The sequence below is a fragment of the Ambystoma mexicanum genome, chromosome 10 (assembly GCF_040938575.1).
Source record: "Ambystoma mexicanum isolate Mex_15411 chromosome 10, UKY_AmexF1_1, whole genome shotgun sequence".
In the NCBI taxonomy this organism is placed as follows: Eukaryota; Metazoa; Chordata; class Amphibia; order Caudata; family Ambystomatidae; genus Ambystoma; species Ambystoma mexicanum.
Window position 1 is genome coordinate 1,217,958,633 of NC_090932.1, and position 18,233 is coordinate 1,217,976,865.

Here is an 18,233-nt window from a genome sequence, read left to right on the forward strand (position 1 = left end):
CTTCTTGTCCACTGCATTGCCGCTCTCTACCACAACATTGAGTGCTATGCGGACGACACTCAGCTCATCTTCAGGCTCCCTTCTGCCACCTCTCCTCCTTCTCTCATCTCTTACTGTCTATCTGGTATCCAGAAGTGGTGTGCTGCCAACGATCTCTGCCTTAATTCCAGTAAGACTGAAATTCTCCTCATTGGCAAGCCTCCTTTCCTGTCACTCTCTGGCTGGCCGCTCTTGGCTCTCTTCCTTCTCCCACCTTTGAGACTAAACACCTCGGGGTCATCTTCGACTCCACTCTCTCCTTCTCTCATTACATCTCTGACATCTCTAAGAAGTCACACTACCAGCTGCACCTCCTCAGAGGTATTCTTCCTTTCCTCTCCTTCCCCCAGAAGCTCACTGTCTCCAGAGCTCTGGTTCTCTCTAGGCTGGACTACTGCAACAGCCTCTTTCTAAATCTGCATGTTTCTACTCTCTGCCCTCTGTAACACATCCAGAACAGAGCTGCAAGACTTGTCCTTGGCCTCAAGCCCAAGGATCATATCTTTCCAAGATTGAAATCTCTGCACTGGCTCCCAGTGGCTGCAAGGATTGAGTTAAAAACCCTCTGCATTGTCCACAAGGCCTTCTGGGACCTGGGGCCTACCTCCAACTCTCTCTTCCTAAATATCTTCCTTCTCGAGCTCTTAGAAACGAGTTGGTGGTAGATCTCTTTCTTCTGCTAGGGCCTCCCTCTGGATCAGCCTCCCTGCCTCCCTCAAACTTGAGAAGAACCATCTCTGGTTCCGAAAGCCACTCAAGACCTTCCTCTTTGCTTCTGCTTTCTGTCCTCCTCTCCCCTGCTGAACCCCTGACTGAAATTGCCATGGTCACCTGGCTAAACTGTGACCTCGGGCCCAGGTCCCCTCGCCCGCCAGCTGCACTTGAAGGTTAGTGCTCGTAGGTGTAAAGCAAGAATAGATTGCAACAACAATTGGTGAAAGCTTATAACACACACAATAACTATTATTACATTTTGGTACAGTTGCTTCTATGGAAATATGAGCAACCATTTTTGAGAACATGTAGAATAAGATGTTCATTGCATTTTATGTTGAAGTAACACGACCATTATGTTATGCCATTTAATGATGAGAGTACATTGATCAATTGAAACGTGTATCTTGCAATAACCATCAAGGACTTTATTCCAAACAACTAATTATGACATATGTGTTTTTTTCTCTCTTCTTTACGTGTTATTTGTGAATTGTCTCTGTTTATTGTGGGTACCCTGTCTTGCTAAATGCCTTCCCAACATATTTATCGCAACACTAATTGCACAATGTTGATTTTCTTGATTATTGAAGAATAATGTATACATTCTTGCATAGTTCCACCCGGCTGTGAAGAAGGAAACCATGATTTCCAAAATGCATTAGCCATAGGGTTGTTCATTTGCCAATTAAAAAGCAGGCTACACATTGGTGTTGTTTAACCAATGACAAATATTCATTGATTCACATTTTTTGTGGATTAAAAAATATCATTTATACATCATGTGAACTGTTTTTATTTATGATTATATATTTTTTGATCAAGTAATTTACGCAAATATTTTACCATTTGTGGGAATTACAGGTGCGCAGCCCGCACCAATGGCTATTTAGCCTAGGTCCTTTTTTCTACACCCATTCCATTTTTCCCATTTCACCAAATTATATTATCCTGGTGAAATTGTCACATTTCGCCTGCATCACCATTCTCTTTGGCATCGCTGGCAGTTGCGGTTGCATTCAGTTGTTCCTACTCTCAAGATGGCGCCCGCACCGAGAGGGCACAGTGCAGTGGTTTCACGTTCAGGTGCATTGCGTCCTCTGACATCATCATGCTACACTGTTGGTCCAGGATATGGACACTGCTGATTCAAGGATCGGCGCGTCGCTACTATTCTGAGAACGCTCCGAAAGTACGCACTGAGGTATTCCTTTGGGCTTCCTCTTATCTCTCATGCTCTTTCCTTCTCATCTTACCTTCTTTAGCAGCCTCACGGAGCTCTCTCTGCGACTTCCATTAACCACCCATTTCCCTTCAGACAGGTTCTGGTAGGACTTCCACTCTTAAACAATATGTATACTCACCTTCCCTTAACCCAATCCAGTTCATGGTCATCTCTGGCTCTGATTCTAACTCCTACCTTATTTTTCATCCAGTATTCCGGATCCTTTCGGAAGACTGAGTCGTGAACAAAATGTCTAGGATCCAGCTCTACCCTAGAAGAGGAAACATCACCATTCGAGAATCCACTTCCAATCGAACACCTCAGCTGCACCAGCAGTATTTTCTCCCCCAGAGGGTTTCCCTGGGACTTCAGGTACATCCTCTTCTCAATTATACTGGAGGGCAGGTGCTCAGGGTCTCAGGGGACACTTTCATTGGCCTCGCTTCTTGCTGCACGCTACAGGTTAATCTTTTGTTTACAACAGAAATAATGTTCTTACTTTTGGGGGGTTCCTACTGAATGGCACATTGTATACAGGACAGTAATGCCAATAATGTCTACTACATACACTTGAGAAAGTGTGGGTGGGCGGGCGTTTTAGTTCTGGTATTTAGTTTGGTTCTGGAAGTTGAGGCTGCTGCATTTTGGGCTTGGGCCACTGCACATGAGCCGAACATTGTACTTGCCCTAGGCCAAGATGTGCCAGTCTCCTCCTGCTTCACTGCCTTTGCTTGCAGGCACGTTGTTTAAGCTGATGGCTAATTGAAATCCCATAACTATTTATCATGTGTTGACTTATATCATCAAGGCTCATGTGACTATGTCAAAGAGTATGTTTTAAAACCATCAGCTCTAAGTGCATGACATAAGTGAATGAGGGTTTTAACCTAGATTAAAAAGACCTATTGCCCTAAAGGATTAACCTACAAGCAAACCAAAAAGTATAATACGTTTGAAAAGATAGTTCAAGTATTTAATCAGCAACATGAAAAAGGGAGTGGAATGACGGAGACAGGAAGCACTGAAGTTGGCTATTGATGCCAACAAAAACATTTTTGGAGACTTGTGTTGAAAGGAGAGGTGGTACACGATTATGCTCCCGATGTTAGAATACAGTGGATACCATGCATAATTTGCGTCACTCCAGTCACTGTCAGGGGGATGTATACCAAGTAGATGTGTTGTAGATATCTTCAAATGTGGAATTTGGTCAAAAGGAGCCCCACTTAAATTTCGTAGTGCAATAAATAAATATGATGTTCCCCTCTCAAAAGTCGCATAAAAGTGATCAATCAATACGGACCCACATATCATATATTTTGTTTAATCCAATAAACCATATACAAAATACAATATGTAATGTAATTTTTAACAGCTGGAAGAGGGCTGAAATTATCTAAATTTTTTAAAAAGGCGATTGTTCAGATCCTGTGAATTGCTTAATATCCCTGAGTGACAGAGTGACAACAATGTATGGCAACATATTTTATAATCAACCGATCATGTGTCTGAAACCTGCGACTCTTGAGATGTTTTCAACAACTCCCACGATCTCAGAATGTCATTCAAAAGCTTGTAAAGATATAAAGGAATACACTTGAACATAGTCTAGCAGTGTAGGCGATGACAGTAATGTATATAGTGTCATGAGTAGTGAGCATGCATCTGTACTGTGCTCAACCATACTACTGCCACTTTGCTGATCTGATGCAACTACAGTGTCAGGTGCCATGATTGGTTGGCAAGTATCGGGAAAGACCAACAGGCTGTGATTCTGTGATGTTTGTCTCACCTTTGGACATAAGCACACCATGTTTTGTTAACTGAATGACACATCACACATGATGGTAACATTTGTTCTCACCTGAGAAAAGGAATACCTCTCACCTGGGTATTAGTTACCAGGCAGTGACTCATAAAGCAGGATGGAGTGATCCACACCAGTCGCAGACAGTGTCTTATGGGGAGGAAGAACAGAATTGTGTAGGCAAAACATTGTTGTTAGCCATGCTTATTCTTAAAGGTCAAAGGATGTTCTGCTGCTAAGTGCATTGTTTAAATGAAACTGACTAAATGTGTTTTAGTCTCCTATATTTGATACTCATCATCACCCTTTCTGAATTCTCATGCTGGACTTCCTTTGAATCTTGTACTCATGGTGGCCCTGAATCATGCTGTTCCCATCTTCATCTTGTATCCTGGCTTGCAACATTAACTCTTTTTGACCGCTTACTCTCTGTTCTCTCCTCCCCTCCCCTCTCCCATTTCCCATCTCCTCCCCTCCTCCCCTTACTTTCTTCTATGCACTTCCTCTATCAGAATTGTCCCTGGACCTACTATGATAGCAACCTCGTCTGTCGCTCCCCTTTCTCCTTACTGTTGCCCCCCCTCCCTCCAGCACTATCTGAAACGTTGTCAGGCCTAGTACAATAGTCACTTGTTTTGTTCCTCCCCTCCGTTTCTGCACACCTCTCCCTCACCTTTTGTTTTCCTCCGGCTCTACAAGAAATGTTGTCAGGCCTAGTACAGTAGTCACCTGTCTGTTTCCATTTCCTTCCCACTCTCCTCCTCCCTTCCTTATCTATGTTTCAGCACTTGCACTATCTGAAATGTCGTCAGGCCGAGTACGATAGTTAATTTCACATCCTTACTGTTCATGGCCTGTAAGAATGTCGTTGTATTTTCCCTTGTTCCCTTCCTTGCCTTGAAGCGCTTTGAAACACATTGTGTATAGGCGCTACATAAATAAACTATCATATCATATCATATCGAATGGATCCTTACATAAGAGTAGTTATTTGGCAATGTTGGCCATGAGTTCCAACACTGGGGAGAACCAGCGGACTCAAGCTGAACTCGACAGGCAGGTTATTTTGGTATTGTGGGCACCTCATGCCTTACAGCGAGTGAGACATCTAAAGCTGATACAGGCACCAGGTGGTCCGTGGTGCTTGTCGGGGGTACTTGTGCTACAGGACTGGACTTCCCAAAGGGGGTATCCAGATCCTGTGTAGGGCTTAGTACTTCATGATGGGCACCAAGGTCTTCACAGAGAGACATATTTATAACAGGGAGTAGAGCTGTTTATTTTGCACTTGCAGTCTCCTGCGCTCACTAAGCGCTAAGACCTCCGATACCCGATCCCTGTTAATCTTTGGGGAAGAGGCCATGGAGTCTACTCAGATCCCCATATCCAACTTCGGGTTAAACCCAGTCTTCTTGTATGCAGCCATACTAGTATTCATAATAAATGTCAGCCAGACACATCGCCAGCATTAGCTGTAAAAATTGGCTTCAAACTACACTCCTACAGTGAGGGCTATGACGCCAGTAGAGAAACACCAACGCGGAACTCTTACCGCATCAAGACACACTATGCCATGTGGCCAACAGCGGGTCCCCTGCGGGCAGCCCAGCTGAGAAATTCTACACTCCTTCTCACTCCTCTCGGGCAGTTGTCTGGAATACTGGTATACCAGAAAGCCCGAGCAGCCAGGGGTGTATGTTGGCGTATGGGAGATGAGGTGATAACTCCTCAAAGTCGTGGCACTCTCAAGGTTCGCCGCCGCCGGAGAGCAACAGCAATAGCAAATGCCCGCCGCACACAGCACACAGCCCCCATCAAAGGTTAGAGGAAAGGACCTAACCTACCGTCAAGCCGTATGGCAGCCGAGAGCTACCATTGCTTCTGATGCATATCTGACTGCATACTGCATACTCCTTTCACTTGCTAGGAGCCATCTAACTCTGTTGATGCTGCCATGGTTATCATGTGTGAATTTTATTGGTGGTTTTCACAACTGGTGCCATCAGTCTGATTCGTCATGCCCATCTGAGATCATAACGGGAATATGAACCACCCTACCACCCTCCAACCCCTGTACACAAAAAGGATAGGTAAGGGGTTTTAATTAAAACCTCTTAAAGGGTTTGGAGAGTGGGCCAACCATGAAGTAGGTTTCACTTCTAGGACTGTATGAAAGCAATTCATGCACATGTTATGCCCGTGTGCCAGGCTCAGAGAAAAACAGGGAGGAAAATTGGGAAAGTAATTTAGGCAAAATCATTTTAAAAAAAGAGGAATGTAAAAACAACACGATTTTTTACTAATTAACACGGGTTGGGAAGAGAGAGTGAACAGAGCACATATGTCAAAATAACTGGATAGTTTTCCAAACTCTTAAAGGAATGACATAACTAAACTGGGAACTAAGGGAAAGTGGAATCACTAATATGTGGAATAGTGTAAGAGGTTTGTAAAATCTCTCTCTTTTGGGCCATGATAGACCAGAGACTGTTGTAGTATAAGTGAGAATACCCTTCATTCCTCCCAAGGGTCATAAAAGTAAAGAAAATCTTTCATAATAGTGCCAATGGAAGAGTGAAAGTCAAAAGAATGTTGCTCCTGAAATGGAAAATGCTGGTCTAATTTATGTATACAAATTACCACCAGTGTGCATGCAGGTATTTGGTAGCATGGAGCACCATGATACAGAAAAAACAAGTACAAGAGGTGTCCTGTGGCAGGTACCATTGATTTGGCTAAACATCTACGTTTATGATGAGTGCTGAGGTGAAAATTAAGGCAGGTAGCTGCAGAACTGTGGGGTATGCTTAGATTGGTTTGGAGAAGCTTCTAAAGGTGTCAGGGAATCAAGAAAGAGTTGTCGTAAAGATATGAGTGATAGGTTGAGAAGCAAAGAGCTCAATCTGAGTGAAAAACAAACCAACAAAGGGGACATGTCTGCCCAACTCGAAGGCAGCCATTACCTCTTGTATCCAAAGTAAATCCTATTGCCTGAGTCAGGAGGAAGAAAAAGAATGAATCATAGATTGTTTTGGTGCATTTGGGGACAGCTTTGAAGTCATGTAAGTGTCAGCTGCATCTGCATGTGCCCCCAGCCAATGGCTACCCAGAGTGCACAACCCCAGAACCCCAACATCTACCAATGTGCAAAAAAAGTGTTTCTGGTTCTGGCCCTACTACTAATCCTTCTCATACACAAACAGGTGCTATGTTTAATAAATCTGGTGCATATTTAAATGCACTGTTGTGGCTGCTACCAGGGTCTGCCACAGTCACTGCATGTAATCTGGTAATGGAGCATGCCCCAAGGAACCCTAGGCAATTGAGAAATGGTTCAAAATATTTTCCAAATATATATAAGGGAAGAACCAGGAAATACTACAGATGTATTTTAAACAGTTTGCATTGTTATGTTTATTCCATGCCATTTGATGAGCATAATTATGTCAGCAGTCATGCACCAGTGCTTAATCCAAGAAAGTGGTTGGGCAGCGCAAGACCCGATGTTAGGGACGCAGATATCCAACTAAGGGAAAATCTCTTTGGTAAACCTCCTGTATTGTTCCCAGGTAAATTGGATTGGGCCAAAAAATATGCAAAGGTATGCATGATTACAGTGTTACAGTGAGTCTAAAGTAGATTATCTTGATCTTGTATTTACACAGCATGCAGGGATCAACAAAACAACAGAAACTGCCCAAGAGGTAATGGCCACCACATTTGTTCAATGACTGATGGCCAAGATTCATCAACAGCTGCCGAAGACTATATGTGTGGGGTGGCAGACTGTGACAAAATTACTTCTGCTTGAAAAGCTTGATTTATTTGTTTTTAATTGTCATTTCATATCAATCTCAGATCAATTTTTCCAGAAACGTATATCAACTATGCTCAAACAACCCCTTATAAATGTCCATGTGCATATTTTAAGTGTAATTACCAAAATAATATTAACCAAATAGAGGAACCATCAAATGATACTATGATACATTAGGACACACCCATCCGAATGTATGTTAGGTAATTCTGATAGATGAAGAAGATATCACCCACTATTGTCCTTGGTGATACGAATTTATGGGATAATAATCCTCAGAATATTATGGCAAAAGAACTTATCGTATCACTTGAGGCTATTAACTTTCAACAGGTAGTCCATAAACCCACTCACAATACTGGTAACATTCTCGATTGGATTCTAGTAAAAAACCAAAAGATAATAGTTACATCAGTCCCTAAATGTGCATGGTCGGACCATTATATGTTAAATTTTACATGCACAACTGTCAATAGACAGATACAACCTTCTAGAAAAAATATATCTGCGGGAACATGACGAAATCAGAAGGCAATAACCAGCGAGAATTTTAAGGTTAAGGTCTGTCCTCTCTTGCCATCGTTAAATCAGTATACACCGCTAGATACCTTCACTCAGGCATTTAGAAAGGCTACCAATGAAGTTCAAGACGAACTGGTGCCACTTAATCAATAAAAAGTAGCAAATCTACCTCATTAAACAAATGGTTCTCTAATGACATTCTTGAAGCCATAAGAACTGAGCGTAAAGCGGAGCGTCTTTGGAGGAAAGATCAATCCAAGCAATCATTGGCACTTATAAGCAAGCAGTTAAAACCTATAACCTGGTCATTTTTCAAACGAAATCAGAACACCTTAATCTAAAGATTCAACAATCCAAATCGCAATCGAAAGAAATCTGTTCTATCCTTAAGGAACTGAAAGACCCCCCTATCACACTTCCTGTTCAAGAAAGTGATAAGTGGTGCCAAGACATCTATGTAGCTTTTTCCGAAAAAACCCATAAACATCAACAGGCCATCGAAACACAGAAACAACAGCTCCTAGAACACAAGGAATTCCTTCCTCCTATTCCAATTCATGAGGGTGACCTACCTGACCACCATCTAAATCTCTTCTCTTTTGAAAAAGTCACTCTTGCAGAGGTATTGGAGGTTAAACATAAACTGAGGCCATCTTCTTGTCAGAGAGATATTTTCCCTGCCAACCTATTCAAGGAGTATGCAGACACCCTCGCTCCTTGGGTAGAACAATTTGTTAATCAATCTTTTGAAGAAGCCTATGCCCCTGCAGACCTCAAGGAAACCTGGATTACGTCCCTTATAAAAAAGGAAAACTTAGATCCATCAATACCGGGTAATAACAGGCCCATAACTAATGTGCCATTCTTACTCAAAATCATTGATAAGATTATGGATACTAGCGAATTGCTGGCAAATGAGCAATCCAGATTTAGGGCTGAACATGGAACAGAGACTGTGCTCTTGGATCTCCAGGTCAATATTGCTAACCTCATTGAACAAGGTAACCTTGCTCTGCTTATGTTGCTCGACCTTTCTTTGGCTTTTGATCTCATAGCTCATGATCTTCTGGCCGAGAGAGTAAGGAGAACGGGCAAATGTTCTTCATCAGCCATAAACTGGTTAAAATCATTCTTGGGTCCGAGTAAGGCTGCGGTTGTGAAGGGTAATTTCAGCTCCCTGAAAACGTTGACGTGTGGCGTCCCACAGGGATCGTGCTTGTCGCCGTTCCTTTTTAATATCTTTTCCAAACTCATGTGTGACATGATTAAAAACATGGGTGTCCAGTTCACAAACAATGCCGATGACACCCAATTGGTTTTTGAATTGACGGGTGCCTATGAAAAGGATGTGCAGAGAGTCAACAAGGTGTTTAATGCCATACAAAAATGGATGGCTAAAAACTCCCCTGCCTTTAATGAGGCAAAAACAGAACTGTTGATCCTTGGCACACCTCAGAAATTAGGCAAGTTGAACCAACAATTAAAAAAAATTAAGATTAATAGTAGCTTCATTGAAGTTTCTGAGCATGTCAAGACGTTTTTATGGACTCTCATCTTTTTTATAAAAAACACGTCTCCTACCTTAAATGTTCATGTGCATTCCACAACAATCTCATTTGGCAAAATCGACCATATCTGTCTGAGAAAAATCTTGCACTGATTGCAGGAGCAATAATCAATTCAAAGTTAGATTATTGCAACAGCCTCTCAATTGGCACTTCTAAAGGCAATATCACAAAACTGCAGACCATACAAAACAGTGCGGTTAGAGCTGTGTTTGGACTAAATAGATGGGAAAAAATCTTGATAGCCAAAATAAAAACGTCACTGGCTACCGGTACAACAGAGAATACAATTTAAATGTTCGGTTATGATTTACAAGTGTCTGACGGAGTCTGCCCCAAGTTATCTGGTTAAGAGATTAAAAAAGGCACCAGTATGAGGAAGTCTTCCATCAAACAGAAAACACAGCCTACAACAACAAGGGAAAACATTGACAAAAGTCAGTGGTACTAACTTTGTTCACTGGGCTCCTACAATTTTGAACCTCATGCCCCCTCATATTAAAAAGTGTTTGCCTCACCACATTTAAAAAACTACTCAAGACGCATCTCTTTGATGAAGGGGAAACCTAATAGCCCTGGCTGCCGTATGGATGCTTGACATTTCTGTCTCTATGTTGTCTATCCTTGTGAGCGCCCTAAGGCCAATGGGCGATAGGGCGCAACACAAAAACCCAAAAAGATAGATAGATAGCTATCTTAACAATCTTTAATAAAGCACCACATCACTTCTACAATGTCCTCAGAGCACCTACCTGCCTTGTCTGAGGATTAGATAATTGTGTCTCCACCAGGGAAACCAACAATCCACATTTCTTGGCCTGTGGAATGAAACATGAACTGGGGCAATATAAAAAGAATGGAAAGTGGGAAATACATGATAAAGACACAAGGGAGGGGGGAGATGCGTTTGATAACATTTTAGCATATTGATCCTTTCATATATCCACAGTGTTATAATTCACAAGGGTATGTTCGATAGGGTTTTTGATTATTGGATTGTGGTTGCAGGCAGTTTTGTAGATTTGGAATGGTGTGGTGTTTTGATGCATGTGGGGCTCAGGAATGTGCTCAGGCAATCCTAGAAAGGTGGCTGCTTAAATGCCCAAGCATACATTTAAGGGCTGCTGCACATTATTACCTCTAGCACTGTCAAGTTTCGGGCGCAAGAATAGCCTAGTCAAGAGTTGACGGTGTATGCAATGTGAATGTAGTTAGAAAACCCAAGGTAGGGATTGGCTAAATTAAATATTGACTGCCTGGTTGTTGTTATTGTTAGGCATTTGTCCTTCTTCATGAATGAATGTATTTCTCAAGATTACACAAAAGGCGTAGATAATTTGACATGCCATTTTGCTGGGTACTATATTTAAATAAACTGGGCTGTTAGTCTTATCCTCCCAGAGGAAGGGAGTTACTTAATCGTAAGTCAATACAGACAGAATGTTAAATAGATAATCAGACCAGCAACTACCACACAAACATATGCATGGGGATACAGAATAGAACAGGAACACATTGTTCAAATGTGGAAAACATCCAAACAGAGAAACGCTGACGCTTAGTTCCAACTATTCAAATACACAATGGAGACAATTTTGTAAAAGTGATGTTATGATTAGGTTCCTCTCAATAAATAAAAAATAAAGTGATATTCAGTGAAAAAGTCAGTTACAAAATTTGCTTAATGGATTTTATGGTTACAAAACAAAGAAATAGAATTCCAAAAGTGGCAGATTAATTAAGTTCTGCTCCTTTTCCACATTTTTGCATCACTGGATCAGTAGAAGTCCCAGCAAAAAAACAGCCCCCCATGCAAATTACAATGCCATCTCAATCACCTGCTCTTACCTCTCTGAGCCATTTAACCTCTTCCTCTCTGCTGGATAATTGTACGCCGCCCTCAACTCTACAACTGTCCTATCCCTTATGATTAAACGTTACACTGGCCCAAATATTCCTGAAAACTATTGCTCAATTTCCGGGTTCCCCATTACTCAAAGGTCCTCAAGCGGGTGGTCTTCAATTTTATCACCAAGTACTTTCAGGATATTTCCCTTGGAGATCCCCTTTAAACCGGCTTCCATAGTAAACACTCCACCCACTCTACACCCATGCTTACCTCCAACATTTTATCAGACACTGCTCACTCCAAACTGGCCTCTATAATCATCGTTTTGGTCTTGTTGACCGATTTTGACAATATTGAGTGTCCCTCTCTCCTCATCACGCTACAAGAGATTGGGTTTCACAAATCTACTCTTACCGCAATTGCATCATACCTGGCAGTTTGATCTGCTAAAATATTCCTGAATTGTTGAATCTCTGACCCGACCCATCTCCCTGCCTAAATCCATGGACCTCTTCATATGTTGTTGGAACACTTCTCTCATCCTTTGTCGATCACTATCATCTCTTCTTCTCCTTTCCCTCCTTCACCCCAGCCATCTCAGAACAAATTACCAACTGTGTCACTGCAATTCACCACTAGATGGATCTTGACTGCCTCATGATAAACTCATGAAATACAGAATGTACGTTTCTGCAACTTCTGTACCCCTTTTAACCTCTTAACTGCTGAGGTTTCCCTCCAGTGCTCAGCCCTTTTTTGCTGATTTCAGTATGTCACAATTTTATCCCTTGTAACTGTTATGTTACATGTGATATCTCAGCCAAATGTGGCCCCTTTTCTTCCCACATGTAGGCAGTCAAAATGCCACCAAGGAATCCTAGTTTGTTGTATGCGAGTGGGAGAAAAACATGTTGTGTCTTTTCAGAAAATGCCAATACAATGATGTACAAAAAACATCTTTGTTTTTTCTCCTTGTAAGAGCTAGCCGGTTTGCTGTTATGATTTGCCATTTTCCAGGCTTTTAGGAACAGGTTGAGTGGAAATAAATATATAGTTTTGTAAGTTTAAAATCAGTTTTGTGAGAGGTAAGCAATGTTTCCCTTTTTTCCAATAGGACATGCGTGGACGGAATGGAAGAGGAAGGTAGGAAAGCTGAATGGGAAGATAGAAAGTCATACATTTCTGAAAAGTAGACAAAATTCCAATTTAGGAAGGGGCCATTTGCGCAGGTCAGGCAACAACTATTTAGGTAAAATTCCCATAGTTTGGGGAAAGAAATAAAGGTATGTGCTGGATATGTTTGGACCTGTAAGGTAATGGTTTCTGTGAGTATTGAGAAAGGCAATGCACCACTACAGTCCCCCTACTCTTCTAGTTAGGAAATCACACATTTTGTATAATGTTTCACAAAACAAGCAATATCACAAGCCAAAAACCGAGCCATGGTACACAGGATTTTTATGCTGATGGCCTAAACAGACATGTTTAGCATGTGAAAATAAGGTGAGGAATGGCAAGGATACATTTTTTGAAAGTGCACAGGCAACCCTTTTGAAGTATAGGTAACTTGTGCAGGTTACAAAAGCGTACAGTGCCTAAAGAGTAAATGTAGGTTACATTTGGGAAATGAAAGTGTTGTGTCACAAAGTGGAGGAGCAAATGTATAAAAAACTTATAAAACCTAGAGAAGAAAACAAAAGTCCTACCTTCCCACATTCCCACAAGTGTCTCGACAAAACAAATTTTACCTCACATATGTGGGTGCACCTACTTGGACGCAAAGGGAAATGGCTAAACCATTAGTATCCCAAAGGGTTTTGGAAGAGCGCATTTTTCAGGATTTTGGTCTTGCGGACAACCTACAGATTTGGGCCTGAGGTGTCGCAGCCACCAAGAAAAACAGGGAACCCCACGCATTTTTGAAAATAAAATACCTGGTATAATCCACAAAGGTCTGACCTGCGTGAAACGCCCTTGAATGTATTACCCACAAACCCCGGCAAAGTCCAAAATATTTTGAAAATAACACATTTCAGACATTTGCCACTAGGAAACCACCGAAATACGCCTCCAACAACACGTCATACCTTCCCATGTTCCCACCTTCCCGCAGGTGTCCTGATGAAAACGGTACCTCACATGGGTGGGTGCACCTACCTGGGCGCAAAGAGAAAAGGCTAAACAACTGGTATCCAAAAGGGTTTCGGTAGAGCAAATTTTTCAGTATTTTGGTCTTGTGGACAACCTACAGATTTGGGCCCGGGGTGTCGCAGCCACCAAGGAAAACAGGGAACCCCATGCATTTTTGAAAAGAAGACACCAGTGGGAATACACAAAGGTCTAACTTACGCATATCACCCTTGAATATATTACCCACAAGCCCCGGCAAAGTACAAAATGTAGGGAAAAAACTGAATTTTCAGGCATTTGCCACCAGGAAACCACTGAAACACGCAGCCAACAACACATGGCCTACCTTCCCACAGGTGTACCGACAAAAAGTGTACCTCGCATATGTGGATGCACATACTTGGATGCAAAGGGAAAAGGCTAAACCACTAGTATCCCAAATGGTTTCGAGAGAGCACATTTTCCAAGATTTTGGTCTTCTGGACAACCTACAGATTTGGGCCTGGGGTGTCGCAGCCACCAAGAAAAACAGGGAACCCCATACATTTTTTAAAAGAAAATACCTATGAGAATCCACAAAGGTCTGACTTGCGTGAATCGCCCTCGAATGCATTACCCACAAGCCCCAGCAAAGTCAAAAATATTTTTTATAACATTTGCCTCTAGGAAACCACTGAAATTTGCCTCCAACAACACATGTCATACCTTCACACATTCCCACAGGTCTCCCAATGAAAATGTTACCTAACATACTTGAGTGCACTGTAAAGACTGGAGGCACAGAGGACCACAGCCAAGATTCTCTATTATTTTTAACATAGTCGAGCAATCAAGACCTAGCTTCTCAGGAGGTGATGCAAGCTGGCTCTTAAGTACATTGTAGTCCCCAAGCACCCACAAAGGAATATCCACACACAGTATTAGTTAAAACACAGTCTTTATATAATTAATATTCAAGGTTATGTACAATATCACAATAACTGACTTTGTACTCTGTTATCTATAATGGCAAATATACAGTTCTACATGGTACAACAATTACTATTAGATCTATTTAAAGTGCATCAACTGTACGGATAAAAGTCACACAAATCAGGTCATAAAGGAAACCAACAATAGATATAAGAGGAAAGCAATTTGCAGGGTACTGACCCATACCGTTAGACACAGTTCTGTGTGGAAATCCCCCACCTGAGCAACCTGTAGAATAAAGATATATCACAAGCCCAGTCCATTTATTGTTGACATGGGTCTTTCCAATTGTTCAGCAACCCCAAAGTACCTGGCGTTGTAGCTTTCCTTGTCGGGGAATCGACGGCCCTTCTTGAGTGCCCTCTCTTTAAGGCAGGAGTCACGGGTGGTTGAACATCTGGTGAATAACAGGGTGAACTACAGCGGTGAAGTGGCAGCTTCTTTCCTAGTGGTGCTTGTTGATGGGGAAGCATAAATGTCCTGCAAGGAAGAGGAGTGCAGGGCACCTCAATGTCGATAGTTCTGGACCGCAAAGAGTTTGAAGAACTGTGGCCCAGCAAGGGTTACAAAATTGTCAGCATCTCTGTGGTCTTTGGGTGGTGGGACACCCACCGGCGGATGCTTCTCGGCGCATCGACGGCCTAGTCTTCTCTGGTGGGATAAGGCTGGTGGCGGTGCGGACGAGCGTGTCTGTGAATCAAAAGTTCTTATGTAACGGGAGCACGGCGGCTCCGTCGGCGATGGAGGTCATTGACAGTAGCAGACAACAGTCCAGATGCTTTTCTTTGGGATTCCGCGGCAGTCCCCGTCTCCGATAGGCAGCCTGTCGTAGGTCTGTCTACCAGGGAGCTTTGGCAAAGATCAGCTGGTGCACGAGAATCCCTCGAAGCTCGGGAAGAGGGCGCCTTACCAGGTCCTCTCTGGGTCAGTCCTTGGAGACACAGCAGCTTTCAGATTGGTGAAGTAGAGCCACAGCAATTCTTCTCGTCCAGCAGGGCTTCAAGGTCAAGCTTCAGTTTCACTCCAGTTGCTCTTCATAGTTTGGACTTCAGCTTCTGAACATGATTCCTAGTATTAAGAGGTCCCCAGATATACTGTTGATCTCCCATTCATTCTGCTGGGTCACACTTAGGCATCCAATCACTTTGAAGGGCATTCAGCACTCAGTCAGCCAATCAGGCACACAGTGCATTTAGGCCATTCTTCTCCATCCAGACACTCACAACACAGAATGTGGATTCAGACAAGTACCATGCCATTCAACACTACACACTGCATTCATACCAGTTTTGGGCAGGGCTGTCTCAGTCACTGTGTCAAACACCAGATACCAGACATCCTCAACAAGAAGTGTAGATTTGTCACACACTCCATTCATCCAAGTCCCACCCACTGGTGTACCCACAACATAAGGTCGTTGGGAAGGCTCCAACCAGTGTGGTCGGCACTTGGCCACACTACCATATATGGAACTTTCACGCAACAACCAGTCGGGGGGAAGGGAAAGAGTCAGGGCTTCCCGGGACTTCGGGAAGATCAAGGTAACAGGTGATGGAAGGCAAGAGGCCATGGGGGCTATCTTGTCTCCATCAGGAATCTACCTATTCCAATGACAGGGCCTGGGCATCCCAAAATGGAGAACACTCAGGGCACCAGTCAATTCAGTACAGAACTGCCACCAACCCGTACCCTGCTCTGTGGGTCACACACAGGTGCCCAAAAACATACACTAGGGGCACAGGGTTGTACCCATGGGTGCCATAAGGGTATCCCATGGGTCTGTACACCAAACCAAAAGAGAGAGCTGCTCCGCCAGGAGTCCCACAAGACCTCCTGCACGGAAAACACAACAGAACACACGATAAAAAGCAGTAAAGGACAAGGATACAGAGGCCCTGTCGCTCCGATGCATTTCCAGCATCACAGTTGCCCCCCCCCCCAGACTGAGGTTAGGGTGCCTAATCTCCCACGGGATAGACACCCTCACCCAGATGGTAAACATACCTTCTGGAAAGGCCATCAGCATTGTCGTGGCTCTTCCCTGGTTTATGCTCTACGGTGAAGTCTAGCTCTTGCTTCGGGTTTTCACCCTTCATCTGCATAAGCCACTTCAGGGGCTTATGATCTGTTTGGACCTTGAAGGTAGACCCGCTAAGGTAGGGTTTAAAACGCCTAAGGCTCCAAACTATACTAAAACATTCCTTTTCAACCGTAGCCCACCTAAGTTCTCTACCCTTAAGTTGTCTACTGATGAATATGATCGGATGTTCTTTTCCTTTATCATCTAACTGGAACAAGACAGCTCCAATTCTGGTGTTGCAGGCATCAGTTTGAATGATAAAGGACTTGCTGTAATCAGGCACACACAACACGGGTGCCCTACACAGACTTTCTTTCAAGCCATCAAAGCTGCCCTGACAGTCTTCAGTCCAATTAACCTTCCAAGGCTGTTTGGGTGAAGTCAGAGCTGTCAGCGGTGCTGCTATGGTTCCATAGTCTGCCATGAAATTGTGATAATACCCAGTGAGGCCCAAAAAGGCTCTCACCTGGGTTTGAGTAGTGGGAGTTTCCCAGTCATGTACATCCTGTACTTTACTCGGGAGAGGTTGGATTTGACCCCCTCCTACATCATGACCAAGATACATAACTTTCCCCTGAGCTATGGTGGCCTTTATAGTGAAGTTAGCCCTTTTCAAGGCCTGCAACACCTTATCCAGATGTGTCAAATGCTCTTTCCAGGTGGAATTGTAGACAGCAATGTCATCTATTTAGGCCACACAGAAGACCTCCTGCCCATCAGCGCATTATTGACCAATCTTTGGAAGGTGGCAGGGGCATTCTTCAACCCAAAAGGCATGACCCTAAACTTGTAGTGTCCCTCTGGTGTTGAGAATGCAGTCTTTTCCTTGGCATGGTCCGTCAGAGCTATTTGCCAATAGCCTGAGTTAAGGTCAAAGGTGCTCACAAATTTGTCAGCACCTATGGTGTCCACGAGCTCAGCAGCCTGGGGCAATGGGTGCGTGTCAGTTTTGGTGACAGCATTGACTCCTCGCTAGTCCACACAGAACCTCCAATCCTTGGTACCTGTCTGGGAACTTGCCTTGGGGACAAGGACCATGGGACTGGACCAGGGGGTGGTTGCGGGTTCAATAACACCCACATCCACATCTGGCATACGGTAGCACCTGTTTTTGACAGGTACACTGTCACCAGTGTCGATTTTGTGTCTACACAATGGTGTAAGGCCTGGTGTCAGTGAAAACTGAGAGACATACTGCCGAAGCAAAGCCCTGCAGGCCCTCTGCTGCTCTGTCATCAGATCTGGAGAGTGATGCCCTCCCTCCACTGAGCCATCCTCAGGGTTGCCATGCAGCAAATCAGGAAGAGGCTCACTCTCATCCTCTTCTTGTTCTGAAGCTAGCAAGAGACATGAGACTTCTGCTCGCCTGTGGAAAGGCTTGAGCCTGTTAACATGGAATACTTGAAGGGCTAACCCAGAGATTCCCATGTCAACCAGATAATTGACCTCACCCATCTTCGAGATTATCCTGAAGGGTCCAATCCACTTATCTGCCAGTGTTAGGGAGAATTCT